Source organism: Gracilinanus agilis, chromosome 6 (assembly GCF_016433145.1).
Source record: "Gracilinanus agilis isolate LMUSP501 chromosome 6, AgileGrace, whole genome shotgun sequence".
In the NCBI taxonomy this organism is placed as follows: domain Eukaryota; kingdom Metazoa; phylum Chordata; class Mammalia; order Didelphimorphia; family Didelphidae; genus Gracilinanus; species Gracilinanus agilis.
Window position 1 is genome coordinate 179,085,641 of NC_058135.1, and position 14,746 is coordinate 179,100,386.

The 14,746-nt window shown below is 36.2% G+C and overlaps 1 pseudogene; it reads right to left on the reverse strand.

The window, feature by feature from the left end:
• Positions 1-11,298, reverse strand: part of LOC123252426 — a 31,283-nt pseudogene extending 19,985 nt beyond the window's left edge.
• Positions 11,299-14,746: the final 3,448 nt, after the last annotated feature.

Genomic DNA, 14,746 nt, shown 5'->3' on the forward strand with positions numbered 1-14,746 from the left:
GTGTGTGTGTGTGTGTGTGTGTGTGTGTGTGTGTGTGTGTGTGTATATGTGTGTATGTATATATATATAAATTGTATACATACACGCCCATATGTAATCTATTATTAAGAGGAACAGAGAGATAGGGCAAGATGATACATCCTATAATCCCTGCTGCTGAGGGAGGCTGCATTGGTGGATTACTTGAGCTCAGGGCAGAACCAAAATCAATCAGGTGTCCACACTGAGTTTGGCACCAATATATTGAGTCCCCCCAAGACTGAGGGACTGCCAGGCTATCTATGGAGGAATGCACTGGCCTGGGTCTGAAACAGAGGTTAAAGCTTCTATGATAATGTGTAAATGGAATTAGCTCAAGCCCATTCATAGTTAAAACTCTAGCCACCAGAGATAATGTCATCCCCACCTCCCTTAGTGGGGAGGGGAGATGAGTTACCCACACATGACAATAAGTAACAAATCAAGAACAAGGGACTGCCCTTTGGGAGTCCAAATCAGTGTAGAGGCTGCAATTTGTCCACTTGAATTAGAGATGGACCTTCAGGAAGTGATGAAAGCTGCTGTCCTTCGAATAGGATGGTAACTTCCTGTTGAGGCAGTTCTCACTTTGAACTTGGTGCTGAAGGATCTCATCTGAGACTTCAGGCTGCTTCCCTTCTGAACTGTCATGTGGGTAAGTTAGGCTGACTTCCTTAGGCCTACCTTGGTGTTTCTAGAGTCTCTACCTCAAGTAGGCTTCTTTGCCTCTCTAATTGCTAAGGCCTTGTGGCTAGTAGCCTAATTTAATTAATCTTTTAACTCTCAATATATATATATATATGTATCTAATTTCCTTCTTACAATAAACACACACATATATAAGCACACATATTTGTTTTTGTTTTCTATGTTGTTGTTTTATTATTAAAAGTTATCAATACTTTTAAATTGCTAGTTTTTGACCTAACTGGAAGCTGTGACTCGGTGAGGGCATAGATAATAAGGTTTCACTCTCTAGTATAAAGCAGGAAATATTTGGAGTAATTAAATATATATTTCTTTCTAAGAGTTTCTGAAGTAATGAACAGCTGGGGTCTGGATGGAACAAAACAGGGTCCTGATAAAAGATCTGAAATCATGTCATTAAAAAATTATAGAAAGGAACTTATAAATTTTTATCACTTGCTGTTTTTAATTAACCTTTAAGAGCCTTTCATGTTGGAATACATAGAACTTGGTTGCTAAAGAAAGCGTGGTTGAATTATCTCCGATTTCTCTAATGACCCCCAGGGGTGGCTTCTCTTTTGCAGTTCCAATATGACATTTTAAGACTCAAAGGCAGAGTGCCTATTAAGTTATCTTTTTTGAGTTCTGAGATAGGCCACAGATTGCAAGAATAAATAGAGCTCCTTTCTTTTATTCCTATAGCCATTTATTATTGCTAGTGAGTTTGGTTTTAATACTGTTGATTTATGACTTTCATATGATATTGGTTCTGATCACCACTGGTTTCCATGACAATGCATACACATTTTTTGGAAATGTTCTGCTACTGCATCTATAAGCAAACAACATTTAGCAACAACAATAGCAACGGCAGCATGATTTCGAATGTCAAAACCTAGTATATTGCTTTGGATCCAGTACATTAAGTGTCATGTTGTATTATGTGTTTATAGTTAGGTAGATCTGAGTTCAAATTCTCATGTAGATGCTCACTGGTTGCATGACCTTGGGCAGCTCTCTGAGCCCCAATTTTCTTATCTGTAAAATGGGGATGACAATACTTGCATCTACTTCACTGGATTGTTTTAAGGATCAGATGAGATCCTTGCCTTGTCTTCTCAAGTTATCATCCTTTCTTGGGTATTTTACTTATTGGGAATCTTTTGATTAAATTTGTAGTAGAAATCTAGAAATAAAAAATGCTCAAGGCTCAAGGTAATCATTCTATTTAAAGAATTAGCCAAAATTCTACTTCCTCCATAAACCACTTTTTATTTCCTCAGTATCTCTGATCACTGTTTAAACTGTCTCTCATTCTCATTAACAATGCTTTCTTTTAAATTAGAAGAAGAAATTCCTTTATTGTTGTAACAAAGGAAATAGATTGTCCCCAAAACAAGTCCTTATGTCACTTCCCACAGAAATGTTGGAATCAAGATTCAGTTTCTAGTAGCCTTAGAAGCCTTCTCACTTATTTCATTGCTGTTGTTTTCCTTATTGGGATTAGCTTGAGAAGAGCTTTTGGTTTTCTTCTACCATCATATATGAGCATAGTCTCCAACCAGACTTTTTCTTGTTTTTTTTTTTTTTTTTAAATAATAGATCACACAGACTGCCATATTCAAGGATATATAATATGTCTTAAAAACAATAACTGTCCTAAGGAACTACTTACTATTTCAATGTAGTTGTCCAGAAGTTCTAGGGGCCAAAAGGACTAGATTTTGACAAGCTGATTTTATTTCATGGCTTAGCATACATACCTCCCCTCATGGATACACATTCTTCCAAAACTAAGAATCCCTTTGTGTTTTGGTGTATCTCTCCTAACCCCGTCTTGAATTCCAAGAATTGCTTCTTTCTTGCTTATGCCCCATATTCAGTTAATAAAAATTTTCAACCCTACTCTTGTCACATCTTAAAGTTTAACCATGATGCTTAATATTTAGTGTATTAATGTAATGTTTAGTGCCCATTGGATTCTTATTTGATGCTACAAATTGATTAGCACAAGACTTGAAATTATTACTGACTTGAGTGATTTGAACAGTAGGAAAACTCTCTGCCAATTCTCAGATCATATCATCTTGGATCCTGGTACCTCTGTACATCTCAGAGTTATATGAACCCTTGGATTAACAATGACTATATGTGTATATATATATATACATATATACATATATATATATATATATTCCTGGTGTTGTTGATATTTCTCTATCTTCTATCCTTTATTTTAAAAATCCAAATTTGCCCTTCCTTGTTATGATGAGTTGGACAATTCTTGCCACTTTAGCTTATACAACAATATTTGATAAATATTCATAATAGCGATGTATTTCTCCTCTCAAAAATATCCTTCAATCTATTAATTCAGTTCATGAAATCAGAGAACTTTTATCAGAAGCATCTGTGAATGGTAAAATTCATCCTTTTGTGTAAAAAGATTTTTATAATAACATCACAATAATAAAAAAAAGTGTACACACTTGGATAATAAATGAATAGGAAGTGACACAAAGGAAATGCAACAAAGGTGAAAACAAAGAATTTATTAATTTCTTAGGATTTAAAGGTGATTCTCAGGGAGTAAATGCTTTTCCTTTTCCTATGAGAGGAACACAATTTAAAAAATGATAGGTAGCCAATAAAACCCCAAATGCTGTCTCTCATCCTTTAGTCTTTGGATCTATCCAGCATGCTTTGAAGATTCATTTTCTAGCTTTAAAGAACATGGTTCAGTGTCAGAAGTTATTTGTTCTGAGCAGATTTCAGTGGTATTCCTGGGTCCTTTTCACACTTTCTGAATATTTGCAACTACATCTAATGGAGTATAACACCGAATTTCATATTTCTACTCCCAGAATAAACTCTTAAAATGCATTTTCTCCTTATTTGGGTGAAAAATACATCACTGAAAAAAATCATTATTGAGCCAAAGAGCAGTAGTCAGTTCCTAAGATTTGAGATCAATTTGCACTCATTCATTTTCAACGAACATTTTTGGCAGTGTATTGTACCATATGAGAAGCATTGTGTGACATATGAAGATAAATAAGGTAAGGCTGCTGCCACCATGGAGCTTACGCTCTATTACGGCAGGCTTGTCATGTATACAGATATAAGAGGATGGAAAATATGGGGCATCTCTGAGAGATTTCAAAGTTCATAAGACAGATATTCTCAGTGATTATCTGAGGGGGGGGAAGGATTGAAGAATGTACTGACACACTGAGGTTATTTTATTGTACTTATGATTAAGCTGAGAGGCTGCACATTGTAGTAGTAAAAGACCAGCTTTTGAACCAGGAAGATGTAGATTCAAGTCACGCCTGTGACATATACTGGCTAAATGACCCTGGGCAAGTCACTTCCTTGCTCAGTGGTCTAGGCATCTCTCAATGACTGTTGCAGAGAGGGTGCTGACCTAGATTGGAGGAGAGTTCTCCTCTCCTTGGTATTCTTGACACCAGTCAAAATCACAGTTCCAAACCTTTTTTCTTATGATTATAGAAGATATAAATGAATTCTACATTGCCTTGTAGGAGATCCATAATAGTAAATATACTTTTCACTTACCCGTATTGTGAGTTTTGAAGTGTTGTAGCTCCGGGAACTGCATCCCCCAGCGTGCCCCAGGAGTCCCTCCCCCTTACTTCCTGGTGTGGAATTGGTCTTGAATGGCCCAATCCCGTGCTGGAGGAAACAACCACGCCCCCTATTTCCCTGCATGGGATTGGTCTTGAATTGGACCAATCCCGTGCTAGGGAGGGGCCATGCCCCCTGCTTCTGAGCATGGGATTGGTCTATATAAGGACTAATGGGGAGGGGACTGACTTTGAATCTGAGAAGATTCTGGGTTTAGCAGGGTTAATTAATTTCAGCCTACGGGGAACTCTGGTGGTTTTTTTTTTTTTTAAAATAAAGTTTTAAAAAGATCAAAAGCAGATAGTTTTCTTTCACCTCTTCAGTATGTACTGAAGTATGACAAGGTATTTAATATGACAAAATTAGGAGACAAAGGAGGGAGTAAAGAAATAAACCAAGAACCCAAATCTAAATTCTTTGCCCTTAGGTGATAGTCATATGCCAACAACAAAGTCATCCCATGCTGCCTGAATTGCTGTCACCTTCAACTTATTCATGCTCATATGAACTTTGGACTTAACTAAATAATTGGTCTAGGATGAACATACCGTCAACATGAAAGATGGATCCCTGGTTTTGTGTGAGTAGAACAATGATCAACATTGATTATAATGGAAGTAGTATGCTCTGAACTACTTCTACTGGCCACACAAGGAAAACAGCTCCAAAACAAAAGACTGTTGTAGTATTTTTTTTTTTATATGAAGGAAAGCACATTAGCATTATTTCGATTACAACTCTAACGGAAGGTTCTGTAGAAGGATAATTCCTTTAAACATAAATTCCAATAAAAGTTGTCTCTAAATCAAGTACTAGAATATCTAAGATTCTGTACTGAGATTAATATATCTTGGGAAAGAGTATAATCAGATTAATTTTAATTTATATTTCTTTACCAGCCAAGAGAGAATATGTAATTTAAAAGGCTGAAAGGCAGAAGCTCGGAGGATAATGGTTTTCAGACCTATGGGGATTAAAATTCAATAATATTTTCTGACTACCATCACCAGTAGCACTCATCTAGAAAATTGTTAAGAGTCGTACAGGAATGCAAACTCAGATGGACACAACAAAGGAATATCATTAGTCCTAACAAAATGTCAAAATAGAGAATCTCTATATATAATTCTTAAAAAAATTTTTTTTAAACTCTTACCTTCCATCTTAGAATCAATACTGTTTATTAGTTCTAAGAATTATAAGGGCTAGGCAATGGAAATTAAGTGACTTGCCCAAGATCACACAGCTAGAAAGAGTCTGAGGCCATATTTGAACCTAGGCTCTCCTATTTCTAGGCCTGGCTCTCAGTCCACTGAGCCATCCAGCTGCCCCCCTCTATATAGTTCTACTAAGGAAAAGGAAACATACCAACAGACTAAAACCTCTGACTCTCCCAAAACTTGCTAGATGTTATTTATGTATTCAAAGAATTATGGAATTTTTTTAAACCCTTAACTTCTCTGTATTCGCTCATAGGTGGAAGAGTGGTAAGGGTGGACAATGGGGGTCAAGTGACTTGCCCAGGGTCACACAGCTGGGAAGTGTCTGAGGCCGGATTTGAACCTAGGACCTCCTGTGTCTAGGCCTGACTCTCAATCCACTGAGCTACCCAGCTGCCCCCCAGAATTATGGAATTTTTGAAATGGAAGAGTCTTAAGGGATCTTCTTACAGATAGAGAAATTGAGGCTCAGTTTGGTGAAGTAACTTAGTCAAGGTTCTGTTGCTAATTCCTGGCAGAATTAAAATTCATTTCCTGATTCCTAGTTCATTGTAGTTCCTATCCTTTGGAAACTTGCTCTAGAATCCCCAGAAATGAGGTCAGCTTAAAATGCTATATTCAGTTTCATATTTAATTGCTCAAGTGATGGGTCATTTGGGGAATGCTAGAATAAAAGAACCAAAATAGTTTTATTTTGGCTAGGTGATGTTAACTGAAGTTGCCAAAAAAATAATCCCTGACAAAAACTAACCCAAACTACCCACCCACCACTCATCTGGACAACATTCTTTCAAGAAAGAATTCAAAATGACAAAGAACAAGCTAGTTTTCCTCTCCCTCCTGCTTTTTTTCAGAGTGAGGAGGGGGCAAGTATGGGATATTGCATATCATTTCAGATATTTTAAAATAGTAATTAGTTTTACTGATTTCTTTAATTTTTCTATTTCCTTTTTCTTTTTGAAAATGCTTCATTATAAGTGATGGCTTTTTAGGAAAAGGTGATGAAAAGGGAAACTAGGAGAAATATAAGTATCATAAAATGAACTATTTTTTAAAAAATATAATCAAAAGGGCTTTAAACTGAAAAAGGGTTGGTGGGGAGTGGAAAAGCACCTAAGTAAATCCACCAAGATGATACTCTAATGCAGCAGTTCTTAACCATTTCTTTCCTATCAATTCTTTGGCAGATTGGTAACTCCCATGGGTCCTTTTTCAGAATGATAATTTAAAAGACTATAAAGGAAACAAATTATATTTAGATACAGTTGTCAAGTTAAAAAAACACATGCAAGTTTTTGGACTCCAGGTTAAGAATCCCTGTCATAGAAAATAGCTAAAGCAATAAAAAAAAATAGCAGTTGAGACACTGAGAATATTATAAAAGACAAAATCCAAGCAAAGTTTAAAAGAAGAGGAATAAGTCCTAACTCAGGGAGACAAATTTAACCTCATAGACATCACTGAGACTAAATCTGAAGAAATCCATGATTGAAATATGACTCTGGATGGACTTGCCTTATTCAAAAGCAGTAAGATAGGTAAAAGAGGAAGAGGAAGAATGAGAATCAGTACAATATAAAGAAGTACCAAACAGAAAGACAAAATAGAAAAGAAGGCTGGGAAAAAGACAATAGGCCTGAAACTGAGACCTTGATATAGCAATGAGCAATGAAGGAATATTTCACCTATTTAGAAAGCTGATGAAAAGTTCTTGAGGAAAACCAGATACATTGTCTGACATTATGCCCCAAATTTTGAAAAAGCACATTTTATTTTAAAGGGTTGAGAAGATGAATAGGTAGCATCCTATGAACTAAAATTTTATAGAGGAAGTCAACCCAGAAGAAAGAAGCAGCTGAACAATGAAAAACTCAAGACACAAAGGAAGAAATTCTAAAAAGGAGAAAAAGAGAATTATCTAAAGAGACCGCTATGGATATATATGAAATTAACCAAAAAACTTAAGGAAAAAAGATCAGTACAGAAGATGGAAGCAAGAACTAACAAATATGAATGTGATATGATGTTTCAAAAAATAATGCCAATATTTTCAAGCTTAGAATGAAATGAAGTTGTTCAAGGAGCTAACCCCTAAAAAGAAGTAGGTTTATTATAAACTATATTGTGGGGAAGAGTAATCTCTAAGATGGCAAATGACTGCTGCTGGTTGGGTATGTGATGAAGGTTTCTGATAATATGGACAAGGAAGAGCTGCTAAAGTCTTATCTTCCTTCCATTTTCTCTGCCAAAGAGAATAACCTTGTACAGGAAATAACAACAAAAATAATTAATGGAGCCAGGACTCAAAATAAATAATGATAAATAACAGAGTCTCTATCTATTCTTATTGAATTTGTCTCCAGACCCAGATGAGTTGTATCATCAGGTATTAAAAGAATTGGCCACCCTGTCTCTGTTTATATCACAGCCACATGAGTCCAGTAACTTTTTGTCTGGACTGTTACAATAACCATTTAATTTAGATCACTTCATAAAATGTCTTTATTCTCTAATAGTACACTTGAAGTGCAAGAACTACCATGCTACTTTTCTGTTTATGAAACTTCAGTGTCTCTCCATTGCTTTTAGGATAAAATACCAACTCATTTGTTTGTCATTTAGTTCTTTGAAATCTGAATCAAACCTAATTTTCCAAATTTATCACATTAGTTCCCTTAACACCCTGCCTGGAAGTCATGTACAATGTCCTATCCAAAAGGCTCTATTTGCAATTCCCTTTAAATAGTGTTCTTTTTCACCATTCTTTGACTTAAGATGCCACTTATGACAGGGATGTTTTCCCTCCTCACCTACCACTTCTTGGAAACTCTAACTCTCTTAAAGGATGAGATCATGATGTATCTTTCAAGGTGCCTTTTGTCATTTCTCATCCCTCCCCAGCACTGTGTATCTATTTTTTTATTCCCTTAGAAGTAGTTAAGCTGCCACCAGATTTAATTTCTTTTAAATAAATAGATTTTTTGAACACAAAGGGTCCCCTTCTCTTCCCCTTTGGCTTCCCACTTTGCTTTATTTGAAATCTATAGTTTATTAGAATTTAGAAGATACTTGAAAATGGAAAATATGAAATCTTCATAACTATTCAAGGCAAATTATCAAATTCAATGCAAACATTCTACATAAGTCATGAAAGCATTAATTTAGTAAAATAGTATTTTTCTATTTAAACATAGTCTCATGGGAGATATACTTTACTATTCTCTCAAATCTGTTCTTTGCAAAGACATACATCCTTCCCCTTCTTATTCATGAATTTTGGAATGTTGATACTAACATATAGGAAAAGAAAATCCATAAAGAAGCCAGAGTTCTGATATACATTGTAAAAAAAATAAAATGACCATAAAAGTGGGAGAAGAGTGGAAGCACAATTAACTATACCACAGAGCAGTTATAACTCATTCTTCAGCTAGATATATATGCCTCTTTTAACTTACACAAAATACTTTTGCAGCAAATCATGGCCTTAAATTTGACTAAATTATCCCTTTTTACTTAAAAATCACAAAAGGACAAGGTAATAGCCAGGAAAGTCTGGAGTAGCTGATGACAATGGAATATGGAATTGATTATCTTTACATTGCTTTGGGGGGAATATCTCAATACAGGAGTGAATGACTTTAAATAGCTCATATCTATATACATATAAATAACTCATTATAGTTTCCCACACAGAATATATATTTGGAAATAAACAGCATTGCAAAGAAATGCAACATACATCTAATTGGTATTTTTCCAGTTATATGTAAGAGTATGGCATCACCTTGGTTATTATACTATTTCATATGTGGTTGTGTCCTGTGATATTCAGAATGAGCTTCTCTAATTCTTTATGGTAATGGTGATAAAGATGTACTGCCAACTGAATGAATGATGGGTGACATACAGTGGTTTGTGTTTTAAAGAGAAGGGTGTAATTTGATTTTCTCATGCTGTGATGTTAATACAGGTATAATAAAATGACTTTGATTCCTTTTTATAAATGCTCTAAGGTCCCAGTATTTGATCCCTCCAATATCAGCCAGAGTTTTGGCATTCTTTATGTTTTTATTATTGACCTCATGCAGAGCACAGCAAATTATTACCATGGTCTCATCAGAACAGAGGATTGCACCATTGCCACATGGCTGTTGATTTACTAGGTCTTGCTATGAACATCTAATGCCATATTCCTCAAAGCACTTGCCACAGCAGATCAGCTCTAGAATCATCTATTATCAGAAGTTCTATTAGGATTGGAAGACATTTTTCTTTTTGGACAGCAGCTTAAATAGATACAGGAAACTTCCAGAGAGATCCTGGAGTGATCTTGAAGAGCCTTCTAAAATAACTGGGTTTGAGCTTTCTGTTTGGAGGGTCAGACACAGCTTTATTTCTGATGGGTTCCATAACATTTCAGACTTTTTAGGTGACTTGGAAAATTCAGGATTAGAGCCAACTCCAGCCCATTCGTCTTGTTAAATCCACTTTTTCTTCTTCTTTCCCCCAACAACTTAGTTCTGAATTTTTGCTGGGAGATTTTTTTCCTAATAAGTTATCCAATTCATTTATTCCCAGCAGCATGCCTGAAGTACTTCTAATTCTAATCGATAAGACTGCTTCTTTGAAGTGCACAAACAGTTCTTCATAGTCTTGCTGTCATAATTAGAAGTGTTTCACATAGGCATGTGTACATTTAACACAGAATCCACAAATCCTTTACAAGCTTTCATTTGTTTCCATGCTAACTGCTGTTTGAAATTAAGAAGCTGTTTGCCCTTATGTGACTGAAACAACTTGCAAAAATCCATGGAAGAAGAAGGTCTCTTTGTGGCATATGGAGATGCTGCATATTGGGCAGGTAATATAACAGATGAATAAATGTTTCAATTCAGTGTTTGGAGTGTTTGGGAGTCAGTCCATATCCACCTCCCAAAGAGTTCTCAGTGACCACCTCTAAGGAGAAATGCTCATGCCGATAACATAAGAAGAGATTGGGCTGTAGACAGAACAAATTCTTCTCAGGGTTCTATTGGTAGTATTTATAGAAGGCTGAACTTTTCTTGCCAAGTGACTATTATTATTTGAACTCAAGAACGAATGTTGTCTATTATCCATCTTGCCCAAGTCCTGGTTATTGTCAAAACTACATGATTCCTGGGATCTACTGTCAGAATAAGAACTCATTTTGTGTCAAACTTCATGAATTAAGCAATGACCCTTCTCTTTCAAGGAGAAATATCTGCTCTGGTGACTATAGAGACCTTCATTCTGCCTCTGTGGTACAGGAATGGACAGTGTCAGAAACTCAAGGTTTACTTACCTCAGTATCTGGCACATTTGCTAATCTCTTAGGGAATCACTTTTTAATTGACAAATTTTCTGGAATGGAGCTAACGTAGTCATTAAAGAGACATAAGGGAACTTTTTTCCTTGTGCTGACAATGCTTGGTGACTCTGCTGTTAAGTCTGTATCTTTCTAGCTGATTGGCAACAATTGGTCTACCTAATTCCAATTCTCTGGTGAGTCATTATAACTGGAGCTCCAAATGGAGAGAGGAATTGTGGAACAGAAGGGTTCCAGTAGATGTTGAAGAAAAATAAATGATATGATGCTCCTTCACAGAAGCAAGAATTGTAGTAGCCATAGTTTCTGGTTTCATGCCTGGCTGGTTTGGTGCAGCCAATTCTCCACCAAAGGGGTCTGCTCAGGAGCTGGCATTCCTCTTTCCAGGTTAGGAAGTGACTAATGCTCTGGAATTCAAGGGCATCTGTATGGAGGAGTCTCAGCTGTAGCAATAACAAAAAAGCCAGGGCCAAGAGAATTTTCCCTCTCTACCCTACAGAATACTCTCCTACCCACCTGTGCCCTTCTCTGGAACACTTCCTAATCCAAGGCAACAGGGGCAGAAAATACTTCCTTCTGTCCAATGCCCCTGGTACCACCTTCTTTGTGTCCACACAGAGTCAACTCCAGATCCCTGGGTGCTGCTAAGCTCTGTCAAGCAGCCCCTGGTATCCTAGGCAGTCAGTCAGCCAGCCAGCCAGCCCTCCATGTATCTGGTTTTTTAAAAAAATCACCATTATCAGTATCACCATCACCATAATCACTAACATATATAGTGTTTTTTTCTCTTTTTAGCAAAATACATTTATTTTCTCATTTGATCCACATCACAAACCAGCAGCCTTGTGAGGCATGCATCATTATTATCATTCTCTTTTTAACAATGAGAAGACTATGGCTTAGATTCACAGAGATATTGTCTGAGACAGGATCTGAACTTAGGTATTCCTGATTACAAGTCACTACTGTACCTAGTTGTATTATAATGAATGTGATGACTACATTTCTCACAAAAAAATGGAGAGATAGAGACTAAATAATAAGATTAGGTGTATTTGAGCTTGTTGAAAGGTTAGACTCAAAGCAATATTGTTATTTATTTAATGTTAGTTATTTAAATTATTAACATAAATAATATTATTTAAAGTCAACATGACAGGAGATCTCCAAAGGGGTGTGTACCAGGTATCTGGGCTTCACTTATTATTGCTGAACATTTTCATCATTAGCTTGGATAAAGGGGAATGACTTGATTTATGCTAGAATTGGGTTTAAATGAGACAGAACTGTACAAATTCAACCCCACTCTCTCTTCCACAGTCATAAAAGTTCAGTAGTAAGACAAACATCAGGATAACTGGTGATGACTTGAGACACAGTAGATGACCTTGGCATCTTTGAGGTCTGATTGAGCTCTAAACACTCCACAATAACTGCTTCAGGCACCTTTATGGCTGTTGGAATAAATAGTTCTCATTTGCCCATTCTGCCAGGAGAACTCTTCACTTGCTTGGGGCAGATGCTCCCTACCCCCTGCCAATTCACTGATGGGATTGGGTCTATTAATTACTCTCAACATGGTCTAGCTTGTTTGCCATGATGGCTTTCCTGGAGTTTGGCTGCTTCATGGGTTATACTTTTTGGGAGTTATGGGCAAGAGTTGGCTTTGAAGAACTGTCATGTGGTAGAGGGAGTATATTTATTCTATTTGACTCCAGAGGGCTTAGCAAGGAATGATAGCTAGAAATTGTAAAGAAGAAAATTTAGTGTTGATGTCAGGCAATATTTCCTAACAATTAGAGAATGGAATGGGCTGCCTTGGGAAGTGGTTGTTTCTCCCTCACTGGCAGTCTTTAATCATGTTGGATGATCACTTCTCAGGTATGGCATCTCAGGCATTACTTTTAGGCACTGATTGGACTAGATGACCAGTAAGCCCACTTTTTATCTCTAAATTATATGATTCAGTAAAGAACCAAGGGATAGCCACATAGAGCAAGATCAGGAGAAAAACCATGGAGGAATGATCAGTATCTAAAAGAATGATAGCTTACTTCACAAAACTGATTAATCAGGAGCACTATAGTTTGAAGAGGGCAGTCTTACTATTCAGTATATCCCACAGATTACCTTCTCCCCTCCATTCCTCTCAGAATGGTCTCAGACATCCCTGAAGGACATTGTTCTAGCTAGGAATAATGGTAGTTGTTCCCAGGGGGAAAAGTTATTTTTCATTTTCTAAGTTTTTAGAGGGGAATCTGGGGCATTGATATTTGCGAGGGTTTAATTTCTTTACCATATTTCAGAACATAAACATCTATCTAAACTACAGTGTCTAGCAGAGGGTGCTATATGCAATAGGTACTTGTTTAATTGAATTGAATTGAACATAAATTGTAGAATCTTTGTTTTGTTTCTACTTCAATAATTTAGCAAAGGATTTTTACCTTGTTCTATGAATATTTCGTCCTCCAAAGCAAACTGTAATACCTCTTTTAGTATATCATCTTTAGGAAAACTGCTATGTCCTCAAAGAAATCAGCCTATAGTCAAATATGAATATGTGACTTCTACCTATGTATATACATACATACACATTTTATGCAAAGAAGGAAGTAATCATATTCTAACAACTTAGAAAACAGCTGCTTCTAAAATAACAGATTAAATTGGAGCTTTTGTTTCAAATCAATTTAATTATTTTGATTGATATGATGATTCAAATTCATAAAAATCATTAGTCAAAATAATCAATCATTCAATCAGCAGGAATTCATTAAGCTTCTACTATGTTTTGGGCACTGGGCTAAGTGCTGGGTATATAAATAACAAAGAATGAAATAATCTCTGATTCATAATGAGTTTATATTGTCAAGTCAAAACAAATTTATTAAGTGATTACTATGTATCAAGGCACTTTGCTAAACCCTGGAGATGCAAAGAAAGGCAAAAACAGTTTTTGCTCTCAAGGATCTCATGGTATAATGGGGGAGACAATATTAAATTACAACTATGAACAAAAAAGCTAGATAGAAGGTAAATTACAGCTAATTTCGGGGGGCAAGGCAATGAGATTTAAGAGAAATGAGAAAGACTTCTTTTTAAAAATGGGACATTAACTAAGACTTGAAGGATGCCAGGAGGCAGAGATGAAAAGGAAAAGAGTTCCAGTTGTGGGGAATGGCCAATAAAAAATGCCTGCAATTAGGAGACAGAATACCATATGCAAGAAGCAAGCACATATACAAGTAGATACAAAATAAATATAGAGACAAATGCAAATTAATACAAGGTATATAAGAACAAGGTAGCTAACAATTGGTGAGAGGAGTAGATAAGGAAAAGCTTTTAAGTATAAGGATTGTCAATTTGGCAACTATTTTTGAGGAGAGTTAGATAGAGAGGGAGAGACTAGAAGTAGGCAAGTATGGAAATTATCCAGGTGAGAGGGCATGGTGGATATGTGAGGAGAGAGAAGTATTATGGAATCCTAAGTAGAAAAAAGTTTCTGGGGGTATGGCCTAGTTTATTTATTTGTTTTGATAGACTTTCTGAATCGTAGCAACCAGAACTGGACAACATGTGGAACATAGTGGAATTGTCATATGGTCCACTTCGGTCACTGTGTTTTTAGTTTTTATTGTTTAATTAAAAAAATCATTACTAGCCTTAATATGTGAGAGATATCCAAAAGTTGAAGATACTTTAGAAATTGGAATAGAAAGCTGAATAAAATAAGTTTTGTAACATCCATGATCCTGAGAGGGGTTAAAGCTGCATCACAGAATTCCATAGTGCCCCCCAGAACTCCAAGGGAGGGGGC